General features: G+C 34.1%; 1 long non-coding RNA gene across 1 annotated transcript in view; it reads right to left on the reverse strand.

The window, feature by feature from the left end:
• LOC118185155 (uncharacterized) overlaps positions 1–18,198 on the reverse strand; it is an 88,350-nt gene that overhangs the window by 45,333 nt on the left and 24,819 nt on the right. The window contains exon 2 of the long non-coding RNA XR_004757551.2: positions 11,420–11,447. This is a non-coding gene — a long non-coding RNA (uncharacterized LOC118185155). The remainder of the gene's footprint in view (positions 1–11,419; positions 11,448–18,198) is intronic.

The following is an 18,198-nucleotide window of genomic DNA, read 5'->3' on the forward strand; positions in this document are numbered from 1 at the left end:
CTTTTAATGCCCATTTTTCGCATATCGAAGCTAAGACGTCTGAAGGTCATTTCTATTCCTCCTCTCTACCCTTCCCCACATCATGCAATACGCCAAAAGGAAGTCATTTGATTTTTTTTACTGGGCTTTTTGTGCTACGTGGAAGCTTTTTCATAAAAGTTACGACACGCACGTGGTCGTGGGTGAAAATTCGGAAAATATTTTTTTCTCAAATATTATGCAATTTTGTGTTATTAATTGCCGTGTATTATTTTAATTTGAATACATTTGGCTCTGTAAATTTTATATCGGTTTTCATGGCAAAAATATATGTGCAACCAGCTGATTTTCTCGCATTCTTCAAGAATTATCTGTTCCAAAAAAGGAAAACAAGAAAACCTTTGGATGGGAGAACAATAGCGATTTCCATTCCTTATTTTCTTTTATTTCTATTTTTAGAAATAAATAAAAATATTAAATTTAGTTTAAAGTGCGTTTTTGTAACCAGTAAGAAGTAAATTTCCTTGCAGAAGTACCGTATATACCCGCGTAATAAGTCGAGATATTTTGGACAAAAAAAAGACTTCAAAGTGGGGGAGTCGACTTATACGCGGGGCCATAAAAAATTAAAAGAATCGGAAGTTCAAAAATTTCTTTATATAATGCAGTTGTTTTTTCCCCGCACTCAAACTGGACGACTTATCAAATAAATCACTTACTTGAAGTAATTTCATGACTTAAATTATGTGACGGACTAATCACAGAGTTTCATACTTTAACTAGAGTAAGTTTCGATTAAACCAAAGAATTTTCGGCACCCGAACAACCGATCAATATCGAGCAATAAAAAAGTTTCGCCAACACTCCAAGAAAAGAGAAATGCGGATAGTTTTTACGCACGTTTAGCAGATAGATTTTACGCAAGTCTTTATAATAGTTATTGTTCATTCATGAAATACTTTTGTTAACAGGCGTGCAAGTCAAAAACACCTAAAAACGACTGTGGCCGTAATTCCGGGAGGATTAACATCCGTCATTCAACCCCTAGATGTCTGCCTCAATAAGCCCTTCAAAGTAAATGTTAGAAAATATTGGGCAGAGTGGATTAGTTCCGGTCGACCAACATTTACAAAGGGAGGCAACATTAAAAAGCCCGATATTACATTAATTGCTCAGTGGGTTAAAGATGCTTGGAACGAAATACCCTCTGAAATGATTATAAAATCATTTAAAAAATGTTGTATTAGCAACGAACTAGACGGCACGGAAGATGATGCTGTTTTTGAAAGTGAAAATGACGACGAAGGCTCTAGTAGTGATTGTAACAATACAGAGTTCGAGACTGAAAATATGTATAATGACGAGCCAATGACTACAGAAGAGTTCTATGAAATGTTTGGCGAATTTGACTATGAATCGGACGTTGAAGGAGTTTGATTTTGTTTATTTACCAAGGTATTTTTTTATCGTATATTTACTTTTCTTTTCTCAGATGATTTTGAATAAATGTAGTACTTAAAAAAAAATTTCGAAGTTTCTCGATCGATTTCGGAAGTGGGGGGGGGGTCGACTTATACGCGGGTTTCTTATTTTCTACGAAATTTTTATGTCGAAGTGGGGGGTCGACTTATAGGCGGTATCGACTTATACGCGGGTATATACGGTAAGTAATGCTACTCTTACGTTTTTTTGGCCAAGGTGTTTTTCTTTTTCATTGTCTATACTTGCCTTTGATGAATATTAAAATTAGCTTCGATTTTAAAATATAAGTGTTAAAATAATAAATTAAAAATTTTCTATAATGAAATACATCATTGCATTTCCATCTCACTAATATAAGAACTTAAAAATAATTATGTTTGAATGTGATATCTATTTTATTTCTTAACAAATTTATTATCAATATTCACTCATTTCTGTCGCTTTTCATGCAAAAAAAAAAAAAAAAAAAAAAAAAAAAAAAAAAAAAAAGGTAAAATAACGGATGTCGTAAAAAATACGACCCGCGCGTGCTCATGTAAAATTGCCAAGCGCGCGTGCTGGTACGTTAAATTTTTTTAAATATTTAATCACGCTGTTTGTTGATAAATATTAACCATCCCTTTCGGAACTTTGGAGTTCAATAGAATATTGATTAAAAAACGCTGTTTTATTTTTTTAGTCAATTACTGCAAAGCAAGAGAGAGCTATCCGCTTATGGGTAGGGATGCCATTGTTGAGAACATTTTAATGGAAACTAGCTCATATTAACATTACGTATTGGAGAAAACACGGAAACGCCTGTGGAACCAGCCCATTTTCAAAATTGATGTCTGGGTCAAACTACCAGCGTTCAGCGGATTTACCCACTCACGCGGTGCGCAAATGCTGCTTTAAATGCATTTTATGGTTTACTTTATAGTCTGTATTAAATCATATTAATAAATATCAGTCTTTTTATTTTTCATTCACTTCTTTTACTCGACCACTATTTTATACCTGCTAACACATTATTAAATTTATGACTCTGCATTATTCCCTCTCAATTGTTTATTACTGTTTTTAACTTCAACTAAAGTTAACCTCATGTTTGATTATCTGAAATCGGAACGTCATGCGGTTTTCCGTTACCATTTGTAGAGTACAATTTGGAGCTATAATGACCTGCAATGCGATGACCCATTCGTGGTTTACGAACGAAGTAATGACCTTACACGCTGTAACTAATTATACAGACTAGTGGCCGTCGGAAGAACATGCTTGAATTCCAAGAAATTTAACCAGGATGATTCATGACAAAAACACAGGGGAGTGGCAACGGAACAAGATCGGTAATCACGGTAAGAAGTTTCAGAAGAACTGGAACTAATCCATTATCTTAAAAAAACGTCAAGTCATCAGCGAAAGAAAGAAAAACAAAAAAAGAAATCAACCGTTTTTAAGTGGGTTTCTCGACCGCAGTAAATGCGTGCAGGGTTGAATATTTAATAAACAGAACTGTTGTTATCTTTACCCGCATAAATATAAAAATTACTTTGTTAACATTGAATTCTCTGCCTTTAGTTTAAGACCTCATAGGTCTCTGCCTTAGACAAGCCATGTAAAATAATTTATTTAAATCATTTAAATTGTGTAATATTATAATTTTGCTGTATTCCTCTTATTTTAATCATTAAATATAAAAGCTATATTCGATTCGTTTCAGTACTCAAGATAATAATCAAGATATTAACTGAATATTTTTTCTTCTTCTTTCTTTCTTTATTATTATTACTTGTGTGGTGCGCGTTTATAAATAAACTCTGTTTCTTCGTTTTCTTCTTTTCAGTAGATACAGTTTATCTTTTATCTTTAAAATAATAAGCTTTGTTTATAAATCAAAATTTTCGACTGTTGCTTTGACTAATTTGTACTCTTCTGTTTCTTTATTACTCTAATTTTATGTTTCAATGTATAAAATGCATATTAAGCCAAAAATAAACGTTAAATTTCATTTGCGCCGGAAATCAGATACACTTAGCTTATAACATAAAGACAGTCATCGGTTTTAATGCAAACTCTTCTCAGCTTAAAACTATAATATACAAAGGTTCCTAATTTTTCACCTGTTAGAAGTTTGCTACAGTACTTGTACTATGTCATATAAAGCCGTACCTTACAGATAAAAATTCCACCAAATGTTATGTCAGAAGGGACCTTAAATTATTAAAGTACCACATAATGAATATGTAAATCATTCATTCAATAGTAATACTATGTTGCAAGTACCATATTTTCACTAGTAAACAAAATATTATAGATAAGATATGTATATACAAAATTTATTCCAATAAATCTTGTATTGAATGAAGTAAAAAAGGTGGATAAAAAATCTGGAAATTATTTTGAATATTAACAGGCCCAAAATGCTGAAATGGAAATATATTTGATACAAGTATGATAAAAATTCTCAAACAATGGGCAGAGAAAATTTAAGTTTCCTTCTCACCAAAAATAAACTGACTGTAATATTGCGTATAGTTATGCTTTAGAAAGAAACATAAGTTTAAAAAAAGGCGAAAACTCTAATTTCTTAGACCTTTCGTTTGCGTATCTAAATACTAGCAACAGCTAACTGCGGAATAATCTTGGCAGATCTACATCTCAATATGTAATGGTAAACAAATGAATTATTAATCTGTTTGGGATTTCCTTAAAGCAGATACTGATCGCTAAACTCCTCAAAATCTTTTTCTCGGAGCTGCGACACGTGTTTCGCAATCACCCAATTGGAACTGATTGAACTTAAATAGTAAGATATAATTTCTTGAACGAAATGCAAAATAAATAAATATTAAACTTTACTTCCAGATGCGAGAGAGTTTGACAAATGTCTTTAAGGCTATTTTTGTCGTTTAATCTTTTGAAATTTGAAAACACTGAAACATGAACCTTGGAACGTAAAACTTAGCAATTACATCAACAAAGATTGTAGGTGTTTTGTGAAATGATTATGGCAAAACCTCCAAATGTTATGTGTTTAGGAGATACGCCACCATGGAGAAATTTCTAAAGGAGTCTTGTTCGCTTTCACATTATTCACAGGAAAATATTATTATTCATATGGTATTGGTAAAATTCTAACCCGTTTTCAGAGAACAGAACTGAAAGCATTCAGCAGCTTTATTCTCTCAGCCACTTGTAGGCCTGTAGGTCTACTGTTATTTTTCAGGGAATCTCATAAGTAATATGCGCTTTCAGACAAGACCTGATATAACATGTTTAAACAAAGAATTTTCCCGGTAGTATATATAATACCACTGAGCAAATACAGCGTCAAGATAAATTCTGGTTTGCAAGCATGCGCGTACCGATTTGTTGTTTTCTTATCCCTCATGAAAGCAGTGGTCACAGAAGATGACATCTGACCTATCATGTTTTAAGAGCGTTGAAAAACGGAAAAAGAAAATACGGCAAATTCTGTAAAAATTGGGAGGAAGTTTGTGGTAAAAGTGTTTTGAATATCTTTAAGTGCCAACGATGAATCTGTAAATTTCGACAAGGCGGGCCTGACGCTGTGGTACCTGACGCTAAAAGGTACCAGACGCTGTGGGCGTCGTGTCTTTTTTTTTTTTTTTTTGATAATAGTGTGTTGAAAACTTTTACTGAAAGAAATTCATATATATTTATTGGAGAGTTGACAGAAGAGGTTAATTCGCCATCATCAGCTGTCCATTACCATTTTAAGGATCTTAGAATCGTGTCTAAGCTTAGCAACTTTTATAGCGTTAAAAGAGTGCTCTTGACTCAGATGGAGGGAACATGCAGTTGACTCTTTCTTATTTTTTATCTTTTCTAAACCTTCTTAAAAAAAAAAAAGACATGAGTTATGGAATGGCTTGTTATTAAGCAGCAAAATTTCTTTTATCTAAACTTCCCGTGTTAGTTACTTCTCTATTAGTAACTGGCGTAGGCCCGTTTGACAGCAAAAAGAACCGACCTTCATATGCTACAACTATCGCCATCCATGCATTACTTACATTGCAAAATTATTCCCTCACGTCATAATGCGGAATGCAAATTCAGTATTAGTTTCTTATTTGAGCATAATTTATCCAACTTCGTAGAAAATGATGGACTTCCGACCAAAATATTCTCGTATACAGAAATATTGAAAAGTACATATTATCAAAGACAAAATGAAATTCAATGCACAAACATCCTATTAAAAGTGTGTTTTAGCATTACTTTTACCCACATCATTGAAAAGTCATTAATTTATTTAAAAAATTATTAGATTCGATAACTAATTTATAAAACAATAATATTCAAATATGCGATTCGTAAACATCTCGATCAATAAGAAAGTGCTTTGTGATCTCATGTATTCATATTACTTATCAGAATAGAAGAAAAAATTTTATGTGCCAGAATTTCGGGAAAGTAAAACTTCATTTCTTCTGATTCTCAAACATGTCATTTAATCCCTAGATGTTTTTTTGTGATTTAATACATATCCAGAACTTGGGAATCGTTTATATTTTCCAGTAAAATTCCGAAGAAAACATTTCTAGTAAAATTTCAGGAACGTTTAAAGTTTTCAAATTACAAATGTGCACGCTCATGTAAAGTCTTCCGCCTAGAATCAAACATTACCTGGAAAGACAGCTAGTGCGCACTTAAACTAGATTATTCTGCGCAAAGGGTCTTGTTTTCCTGGAAAATGACATATGGAAAAGAATCAATACTTCGAATCGGAAAGTCTGCAAAGTTTAGCAATCGAATTCCATCAGTCACAGTTATGAAATAAATATCGCTTTTGGACAGTTAAAAATAAAAAAAAGTCCAAGATCAAGGTAATTCGTACTAACAGCTCAAAAGATGGCAAAATTACGATATTGGCCCAAATATGAGACGATTCAAAATGTTTCTGCACTTTTTAAGTGTCTTTTAAGAAAGTAAAAAGACATACGGACGAGATAGCTTCAACATGCAAGAGGTTAAAATGCTGAGAGTATTTTTGAAAAGAAATAATTAAATTGCCATAGTGACATACCTTGAAGTATAATTATTTTTAAACTATGCTAAAACTATATTTTAATACAAAATTTAACTTTTAAGTTTTAGGCTAAGAGCTTACGATACATAAGATTTGGAATAGCATTTTAAGAAGGAAAATTCCTCTTATATTTGGTTCAATACTAGAGGTAATAAAGAAGACTACTTAATTTAATCCTTTATGTTAAATATTTTATCCTTTATGTTAAAATAAGATGAAAGTTTATCGCCAGTAAGAATGAGGATTTAAACTATAGCTGTGCTCAATTGATGAGTATAAGATCCTCTATTATATCTAGTCGTTTCATTAAATATATAGCTTATATCTGAGCACAATTACAAATCTCGCTTGCACATTGGCATGTTTCAATTTTCATTATATTGAATCTAATAAGCCCAAATAAACTAGACTTACAGGTCGTCACATAATAATTAAAAAGCGATAGATTATTTTCCAAAGGGCTACACGAGTTTTTAAGAAGTAAAAAAGATCATTCTAAAAATACGAATTTCACAAAGGACTGAAAGATTTACCGTATGAGTAAATCTTTCAGTCCTTTGTGAAAAAACCGAATTTTCTATTTGCTTACAACTATGTAAATTCTAAAACCTATTTCCAGTTTCTTATTTAGACTGCTGATAATGCCCAGTGACACAGAAAAACTAGAAAATTATGTTCTGAAAAGTAATAAGCACTCATATAAATATTTTACATATAAAATAAATCTTAAGCTACGTAACACAATCAAAAGAAAGAAACTTTTCCCCTTATAATTCATATTCTTTGTAATAGGTAAATTATGGTTAGATCGACAACACAGTTGTCTTGACAGCCCGTTACCATGGCAATATCTTTTTAGGTAAAAGAAATAAAGAATAGAAGACTAGATTTTCCCGAACAATGCATTTTAAATGGTAAAAGTGTTTGCATGGCTTTAATAAAATGCATCAAGATATTTCTCAGATTCTTAATGATTTTAAGTGATGTAGTAATAGTAAATAGAAAACGTTATCCTGATTTGAAGTCTGAAATTAAAAAAATATATAAATAACCTTTCTATATTCTGCTATGTTCACCGTACCTAAAATCTTAACTTGTAGAAACACTAGGATTTTTTTGGAAGTAGGCAAGATGAAAAATCAGCAATCGCCTTCTCCGGGAATCGAACCACGGACCTCTGGAATACCCGCTCAGCGTGTAGAGCCACCACACCACGAAGGCATGCTAGGAAAGTGGGAGAAATATCTTACATACTTCCCTTTTTAAAGGGCGACTGGGGTTTTTAGGGACCCAATCGCCAAATCCTGGGTGTGGAGACACCTCTTCCAACACCCTTTTAGTTCGGACGCCATTGTAGAGACATTATGATTTTTTTGGAAGCAAGAAAGATGCAAAATAGCAACCGCTTTCGCCGGGAATCGAACCACGGACCTCTGAAATACCGGCTCAGCGTGCAGAACCACTACACCACGAAGGCACGCTAGGAAAGTGGGAGAAATACCTTATAAACTTAGGTAAATGCAATAGCATGCTCTCGATTTATCATTTCCAAACTCTTCAACGAAATTCAAAGAACTTTACTAAGAGGTGTGCGAGGCTGCAGAACAATTAACTACGAAACCTGTTCAGCAATTGCACCCCCCTCCCGATTTAACGTCCCATTTTACATGACAAAGAATTTAAACATAATATGAGTAAACTTATGTTCGATACTAAAGTTTTGTTTGAAGATCTTTTTCGTCCTTTCTCTATCGTTTTCCAGTTCCAGCTATAGTATACTACAATTCTGTTGAAGATAATTTCCCAGTTGTGTGTTATACAGATGGCAGATTAATCGAGTTGGACTAGCTTATGTCATTTTTCATCCTGGTTCTACACTAGAAAAAAAAATATTTAGAATTCTCAATGAATGCAGTGTTTATTACGCCGAATTACTGTGCATAATGCATCAGTTAAATGGATATCTAATCATTGTTCGTTAAGTTGTAACTTTCTCACTTGTACTGATTCTCTTTCATCTTTATATTCTCTTGTAATAAATAAATTGTTATTTCTCATCAGATTCTCAAAGAGTTTAGTAATAAAAGTGTTGATGTTATCATCTCTCATGTACGAGGCTACACTGGCAATCTAGGAAATGAAAAGGCAGATTGGTTGGCTAAACAAGCTACAGAGTTTCAGATAACACCTCATTGACACTACTTAAGTCCTTCTTCAAGAAGCAAAGTTGGAATAAAACAATTCTTAAGATCCTCTGACCGTCCACGGTTTTCGCTAAGGAAGCACAAATTTTACAAAACTATTATGAGAAAAATTATTTTCTTGATTTTAAGTAAAATTTCTCCTGGCATTTTATACCTGGATTTGTGTGCTTTTAATATATTGCCTTAATTTCTTTAACATATTTTAATATGCACGTATATTTACGTTCTTACAGATATCACAAAAACTATTCTAAGCCGTATATATACGGCTTTGCCGATTAGAGGGTTTTAAGAGGAATGAATTACATACAAATTTTCTACTGCCTCTCTGACTAAATTATTTTCCCCTTCTGTTCTTCAAAGACTTAGTAATAAACACTTTTACTGCAATTTTGAAATTACCTAATTCCTAACTGGGCACAATAATTGCAATTTATATTTGAAGAGATCTGGATTACTTATATAGACTTGTGTTCCTGTGGTTTCGGGAAACTGTAAGATGTAAAACATTTGTTGTTCTACTACCCAAAGCTTACTCAAGGAAGAAAAGAACTCTTTTCCCAGTTACATTCTTTAAGCATTTTCCATAAGTTTATTCAAAAAACGCACCCTCTTCCTTCTGTATATTTATTTTTACCTTCATCCGTGAATTTGTAAATTTTATTTCGTGCTGTTTCGTTCGTATTTTTTTAACTTACCTTTGTAAGCCATGTATTATATTGGGGGAGTGCACAAGGAGTTAAAAGTTTCTAATATCTAAAAAAAAAAATTTAAATCACCAAAGAATTTAAATAAAATAATCTTGAATGCAGTGTTGCAATTCTTATCCCAGCAACAAAGCATACAGAAGCATTAAGGAAGAGTTGTTTCATCTTTTATTTCAAGAAAATTAAAAATTCTTGTTATCTTGCATTTAGAAGGGGAAATGAAAATATTGTACTGAGTTCAAACATTAAAAATGGATAAATCAGGACTAAATAATAATTAATCATATCGCATGAAGTGTGGTTAAGACATTTTTCAGAAAATATCTTTTCAGAATAGGCCTCAGTCATTTTAGAGACCCATCAGCGGACGGGCGGTGAAGTCGCTGAACACTAGTAGTTCGGTGCGTGGTTCGAATCCCGGCGGACGGGATGGCTGCATAGGAGTTTTCGTTTCTTTTCCCATGTGTAACATGTATAAGAACTAGCCTCTCTTAGAAGGTCCTTCCCGAGGACATCCCTTCCCTAAGGCACGTAGCCCTCGTATGCTTTGCGTAATCAAATTATCATTAGGGACAGCATTTATCTTGTCGAATTAGTACAGCAAAGAAATGAGGTAAGACCCGGATGTTAGTACAAAAAATGAAATGAATCCCTGATTCTCATATGTCGAGATTCGTTCATGCAGGAGATTTTGCATATGAATCCTAGAAAGAATTCAACACTAACTGATTTTTTTTTAGAGAAATGCTTTGGAAAATACATTTGAAAGTAATGAGTTTACTGCCTAGTGAAGTAGATGCTGAAGAACTTGTTTATTGAGTCAGACGTTCAGGTAATTAAATGATATGCAAATGGATTTCTTGGGAAATACGCAAAACTTTATGCGCTTATCTTGTCTAAAAGCGAGTTTTATTCTCTGCGCCATTATAGAGCTTGTAACACATTGCGAATATTCAACTTGCGCAGTCAAAAAACACGAATGCACTTAAACATCATCCCTTAGTAAACAAAACTGTTGAACTATTCAGAAGTTGTCTCATGAAATGTCGAAGACCGATTTTCGGTTTACATACCGGAGGAAATTAGATCATAGCAATAAGTTGTTATTTTACTTCCTGGTAACGCTTACAGTGTTTTTATCGATTTCTAATTTCAAGTTTGCGCTGCTTTGTATTAATAACTTCCAATTAAAATCCAAATGTATGTGTTCAGATATACTTCTTGAATTTTTACTAATACAGAATGCATGAACACATGATATGATTAAACTGTGGGCATTCATATTTAAAAACACTAGGCCTGTGTTGTGTTATCGCCATTGATCATTCGAATATTACTTTCTCTACATTAAAATACGTAACAGTTTCAACCATTTGTACCTGAAGGTGAGACGACTTTGCTAATTTGGGGACCACTATGTAAAACTGATATATTCGAGTCTTAGGACTTTAGGACTTTATAATACTCTTCATACTGATTACATGTTGATTCAATATTATAGAAAAAGACGCATATAAACTTCCTGTTAACATTTAATAATAAAAATAGCTGACTTAATCTATTAGATTTCTTTTAGTCCCTTTTGCTATATACCACGGGTGACCAAATTTAACGTCAGTAACAGCCGCATATTGAAATTCACAAAAGTTAGAGAACGTAACTAGGATCAAGGAGGATCGGTACTCGAACAGGTTTGAGATGTAAAGAAGCATCTGATAATTTTGTAAAAAGAAATGAAATAAGTTAATTAATTTCTTTCGGGCACAGAGTAGTTTTAGTTGACCATATTTCATATATATATTTTATTTGCGTAAAAGCCACACCACTCTATTTTTCTGTCAGCATTTTAGCTGTAATCATTTCAGCAGCTTGGTAGTCAATGTCAATCATTATTTGATTACCATACATGCGTTATTCGTTCACCTTTATTCTCTTTTAACTCAGTCATGAAATATAATACACATTTTCAATAGAAATTGCAAGGAGCTTCTCTCACTATATTTAGTACTTACTTACTACAAGCCTTCAGAGTAAATGCATCTGAAAAAAATAAAGGGACAGAATATTAAAAAAAAAATATTCCAAATAATGAATGCAATATTTGCAAAATAGCGCTATTTATTTGTAAGCGAAAAAAATGTATACGTTCTGTCAAAAAAAAATAATAATAATAAAAGAAAAGAAATTGGGAGCAAATATATGACAAAGGTTTTCTAGACTACGTAAATTTTATCATTCTAAATTCATTATTAAAAGCACATTTGTATTACGATGAAGACAGACCAATAGACCATATACACTGACTACCAATAAGTATTTGGACACCTATGCAAATGACGATATCTGCGGTCCCAAGGTACGCCGCTGACTCCGCCGGTATATATCGTGTAGGAAACAGCATCGGCTTTAGTCGCATGCAAGAGGCCTCGCAGTTCGGAGCTCTCTGATTTCGAGAAAGGTATAATTATCGGGTATCACAAATGTGGCCGATCCTTAAGAGACATATCTAGCGATCTGAAGTACCCAATATCGACAGTGGCCTATGTGATTAAGAAGTGGAAGGTGAGGGGTGATTGTCGGAATGTGCCCCGAGTCGGCAGACCAACGAAACTGGGGGATAGAGACCGACGAGTGCTGTTCAGAGAAATTCGGAAGAACCGCACACAACCGATAGCCCTCATCCGCGAGGAGTTTCAACAGGCATCCGGGAGTATTGTTTCAATGAATACATAAGGAAGCATATCTGCTTGGTTTTCATGGTCGTGCTGCTGCCCATAAGCTTTTGATTACAAAGTCCAACCACGCTGCTCGGTTAATGTGGTGCAAAGCACATCGAAATTGGACCGTAGATCAATGGAAACGGGTTCTTTGGAGTGACGAATCAAGGTTCCCCCTTTACCATTCGGATGGCAGGGTCTGGGTCTAGCGTCTACCTGGAGAACGTCTCCTGCCAGAATGCATTGTACTAACAATCAAGTTCGGCGAAGGTGGAATTATGGTCTGGGGGTGTTTCTCCTGGTATGGGCTGGGACCCTTGGTCCCCATTCATGGTAAGCTCAACTCCGATGCCTACTGCACTATTTTGGATGACAATGTGCTTCCTACGTTTTGGCAGTTTTACGGGTTCGACCCCAGTTACTTTCAGGACGACAATGCCAGTTGTCTTGTTTTGACGTTAAGCAAGGCTTGGTATGGTGCCAATGGAGTTCATCGAATGGACTGGTCTGCCCACAGTCCAGACCTGAACCCTATCGAGAACCTCTTGGATGAGTTGCATCGCCGAATTCAGGGGTGCACTACCCTTGCAAAATCGGTGAAGGAACTTCTATATCTTCTCCAAGCCGAGTGGAAGAAAATACCACTAGCTGTCATACAAAGACTTGTGGAAAGTATTCCCCGGAGGGTCCACGCTGTAATTACCTCTCGTGGAGGCTCTACCAACTATTTATTTTGAATGAAGTTAGTTTTTCTTTTCTATCACAGGTGTCCAAATACTTATTGGTAGTCAGTGTATACGATAAATACGTATATCTAGAATTATTACGTTTTTAGTTGTAAAAAATAGACAACTGTGCCACTAATTACACATCTTCTGAGGTGCTGTCATTCAAAACTGAAACACCAAATAAGCAAATAACTCCTGTGCATTTTGCCTTCATTAAATGGTTAATCTGATTCTGCCTTCCTTGAAAAAAGGAAAGCTTTCTTTAAACCTTTGGAAACAGTAATAATTTTTGTTTATATTGTTACTTTTGATGCATTTTCAGGAAATGCATTTTTAAAACCATTTTATATCAGAACAAAAATACTTACAAATGATATTACAAAAGTATAAATGCAGTAAATAAAGCATTTATATTGCATTTTTTTTATTGACACAGGAAAGATTAGCTATAGGAATCTATAATTTCTCACAAATATTGCATTTATGCTTTTTGTAATATCATTAATAATGATGATTCGTAATGATGATTCGTAATAAGATTAATAATGATGATTAAAAACATTGATTAATAATTTGATATAAAGTGATGTTACACAACTAACATTACACTTTTTGTAATATCATTGGTAATTATGGTTTGTTGATTAACTGATTATACTAAAGCATCGAGTACTATCAATTTAAAACACTTTCGTGCGAGACATTCAAGGGGACACTGGAGTATTCATATTATATATAGGGAAAATCTATGACGACCTGTACTATCAACGCAATAGCGAGGTTTGTTTTGTTTTTATTTGATTATGGCAAAGCCTCGAAGGCTACCTTCATAAGGGGAGGGATGCCTTAGTGGAAAACTTTCTAAGGGAAACTGCCTCGTATACACGTTGCACATGGAGAAAACCACAAAAACGCCCATGCAACCAGCCCGTTTGCGAGATTCGAGCTTCGTACCGAACTACCAGTGTTCAGCGATTTTACCGCTCGGCCGCTTATGGTCCCAATCGCAAGGAAAAGAACCAGAAATCAACTATAGTATTCAGTAGTCTTACCTACTCTGTCCCTGGTGGGTTATGATGCATCGCAATTGTGCAACACATAAATAGTGATAATTGTGATTTTTTATTTGTTTATTCAGTTTAACTTACGCCCTAATTTAAATTTTGTATTCAAAATATAATATTGCCCCCCAACTTAGCGTCGCTGACTGTCGTGCCGAAGGGCCCAGGTTTGAATCCCGGAGAAGGCAGGGATGTTTGTAAATGTGTAATGTCGGTGCGGCATGGCGTCACTCTAAATATGCGGCGAGCCGGAAGTCCTCGTGTTTTTTGGTGGAAGGGTAGAGGAGTGGGAGACAGTCGGACCCGTTCCCCCGGGGTGCTCTCCATCAAAATTGGAGGCGGAAGTGATCCAAATCGCCCTCTCACCTGTTAGGTGCTCAAGGTTGTTGCTAACGACAGGCATAATCATGCGCTCCTTTGACACGAAGAATTTCGTGGGCTTGGGTTGACTGCGCCAGACAAGTGAGCATAAACAGCAACAGCAACAAATATACTACTTCTTCAAAATATAGTATTTAAAGAAACTAAACGCAGTGGCGAAACATGGCCGGGCCTGCAGTGCCCGAAAATCTGCTTTCTTGACCGTGGGCCCCGGGGTGCGTAAGCATATGCCCTGAACAAGTGGTCAGCTTGTTGCAGGACCCCCAGTGAAATATACTATTTACCTAGAACTATTCTCTGTTTCTTTGGATATGCAATAAAATACCATTGCAATGAAATAATGTACTATTTTCTTAAATTAAATACGTATGTTATTACCTTTTTAAGATAGGGAACATTTTTTGCTACTAAATTTCTTTCATGCTTGTCTGTTATTTGATTATTTGTATATCAATTCGAATAATGCAATTATTCTCTGCTTATAGTCCAAATGTTTATTCAATATAAGTATGCTTTCTTAAGAAAGTTAGAAAAACATGTTTTATTATGCTATATGATCTTGAACCATTGTAACTTGAAATTTTTCTCTCTTAACCGTTCATTCATCTCTAAACTATCTGAGCTGAACCCAGCGGGAAGTTTAACCCACGCGCATAAAGTCTGAAACTTCCGTACAAATCAATGCTTACAACCACTAAAGTTGGTCCGAAAATATTTTCACGGGACAAAAACTCTACTGTCCAATCTTTAGTTCAGTTTTTTATGCATTACAATGCATTTGAAATGCCAGACTGATGAAAGCAGATGGTTGTTATGGCAGATTTCTGTATGTACACCACCGGTTATCTGCCATAAATATACAGTTATCGCTATCTAAGAGAAATTGAGCTTTCTGACATTTCGCCAAGAATGCGATTAACGTCGCCAACTTCACGCTACCAACCTACGTCGTTTACTTTAGATTTGCCAAGGAAAGCTTAGAGAAATTAAAAGAATTTGAAGATCACTCTTTTTCTGAATTACTTTTCTTTTGGCAGCTTTCACATTTATGTACAGGTGCTGAGTGATTTAATTCTCATTCACATTCATTCCACTATATTCTACTTTATGAATGAAAAATTGCAACTTTTCTTATTCCTCCCTAGATTTCAGGAGGTAGTCCTTTCATGGAAGATGTCTTACACAGGATGAGAAATGCTGATGTAAAAAAAAAGGTTTTTTAAAAGTTAAATGCTAAAAATGTTTACCTTTCTTAACTTCCATTTATTGCATCATATAGTATAAAATAAAGGTGTGTGTTTTGCGTAAATGAATTATTCTCCTGGTGACTTTTGCTGTTCCTAAGAATTAAATGTTTCTCTTCGAGGCAATTCTGCTTTTTTATCGAACGATAAATATAGATATATGAAAAAGAAATTCATATTTAGATCACAGTTTGCTTTAACAGTTCAATCATTCAATATCTTCTGACAAAAATTCAAAAGTAATAATTAATAAATCATTACTTTTAATTTTACGATGTCATATAAATTCTAAATTGAATAATTTAACAAAGTAATAATTAGTAAAACATTAAAACGAAATAAGGAACATTGTTTTTAGGTTAAGTGTATGTTCCGTAGAATGCTATTAATTATACAAAATATATTAATTAAACAAAATTAAATTATTATTAATTAAATTATTATTAAAATTAAATTATATTAATTAAACAAAATTAAATTAAATTAAAGAAGAAAATCGTAATAATTTCAAAGACAAAGATATTTATTTTTGAGTAAAATAACTTTAGCGAATGAGTTTCATCAAGAAGATTTGAAAAGAGAAAAAGAAAAAGTTACCTAACGAGTGGGCTTATTTATATTCATGTTGATTACCTAATTACACAAAGATTCGGATTTTCCTTGCAGTTGGATGAATAAAAATTTGGTTTTTACGAGGGTGAATCAAATATAAATGAGTCTTTTATTTAAACGAACGTTAGTTAACAGGAAACATCTATATTTCTACAAATTATGTTTCTAAATAATCTCCTCTTTTTATGATACATTTTTCCCAATGTTTTGGAAATTTTTTCATTCCATTCCCGTAGAATGAAGTTGTAAGTAAGTTGAAGTCTAACCATTTGCTCACGAATGTTTTCACTGGATCGTTGGTCTCTAATCGCTTTCCTCCAAGCGCTATTTTGAGGGGGTTTAACATGTGAAAATCGCATGGCGATAAGTCTGGACTATAAGGTGGATAGATGATTAAACGTTTTTCAGGGCATTTCCATCAGTTTCTGCTGCGTTATACTTGTTGTGTGGGACCTGGCGTTGTCGTGGAGGATCAAAACCTGGCGAATGGGCAGGACTCGTCTTTTGCATCGACACCGAAGCCTTGATGCAAGATGCGCCGACACTTGATCGAAGATGCCGCAGTAGTAAGTTGCATTGTTGGTCTGATGTACGTGTAAGAAATCCATCAGTAGGACCCCCTCCAGTCCCCAAAAATCGTGGCCAACACTTTCCCCGCAGGCAAAATCAAGTTTTGGCTTTCATAAAGTTTCCTTCTCACTTCGTGCTTGGAGGCTTTAATTGGGAGGTGTAATGATGCACCCACGTCTAATCACAGGTAAAGAGTTCATGCAAAAACGCTTCTCTTGATTATGGAATGGGAACTTCCTCAAACTGGGCATGTAGTTTGCGGTAAATTTCGGCTGGTGTCACGTTTTCACAGATAAAGAACTTTATAAATAGGCTTTGCGCAATAGAGACGGGCACACTCCTCTGACTCCTCATAAGGGCTACTAAATAAAGCTTGGGACAAGCCAGCTGGTATGGTTACCTTACTTTAGGCAGCCACATCTAACGACTGCCCAAACGCATGCAAATACACATATAGACGCTCAGCCAATAAAGGCTCGTTCATATTTGATCACCTTACGTAATAATTATGTAATTTTTTAACTTCCTTAGAAGGAATGCTCCACATGAATTTGTTGTTTTACCACGCGTAGCCTCTGGAATTAAATATGAATTATAATACTAAGGAATGGATAAACAGTATTATGCTATGGAAGATATGAATATTATTATGCTAAAATGTTGATGCAATATGATGTAAGGAATCTATGAATGATATTGCTGAGGAATATATGAAAATATGAATAATTTGTTATGCATTATGAATAATATTGCTTCAGCTAAAATAGGCAGTTGAAAGAATCGGCTAGTGTTGATGCATAGAAATATAGAAGTGTTTCATAGGTTTTCAAATGAATATACGAAAAGCATCATTAATTTCTATTTGAGCACTGTGAAAAATGGCCTACACTGAATAAATACTTTGAGATATTGAAAATTATATGTTAGATAGGCATCGCAAGAATGCACCTAAATGCTGTCAAAAATTGCATTAAATGCTAAACATTTGATTTCTATATAGTTCGAAGATCCTAGATAATTATCCAAGTATATACAAAACATACTATACTTTTTTGAGCTGATTATTTTGTTTTTATTGGTGAAAATTAATTTGCAGACTTTCTTGTGTACTTTTGAGACGTAGACATCTTACTCAGCAAAACGTCTGAGAACGAATGCACTATTTATATCCAAAGACTGAAATAGCATATGAATAATACTTTCATGAACCGTGATATAAACTGAATAAATACTTTGAGATATTGAAAATTATATGTTAGATAGGCATCGCAAGAATGCACCTAAATGCTGTCAAAAATTGCATTAAATGCTAAACATTTGATTTCTATATAGTTCGAAGTTTCTAGATAATTATCCAAGTATATACAAAACATACTATACTTTTTTGAGCTGATTATTTTGTTTTTATTGGTGAAAATTAATTTGCAGACTTTCTTGTGTACTTTTGAGACGTAGACATCTTACTCAGCAAAACTTCT

Source organism: Stegodyphus dumicola, chromosome X2 (assembly GCF_044657685.1).
Source record: "Stegodyphus dumicola isolate Sdum_Otavi_A_Nest chromosome X2, ASM4465768v1".
In the NCBI taxonomy this organism is placed as follows: domain Eukaryota; kingdom Metazoa; phylum Arthropoda; class Arachnida; order Araneae; family Eresidae; genus Stegodyphus; species Stegodyphus dumicola.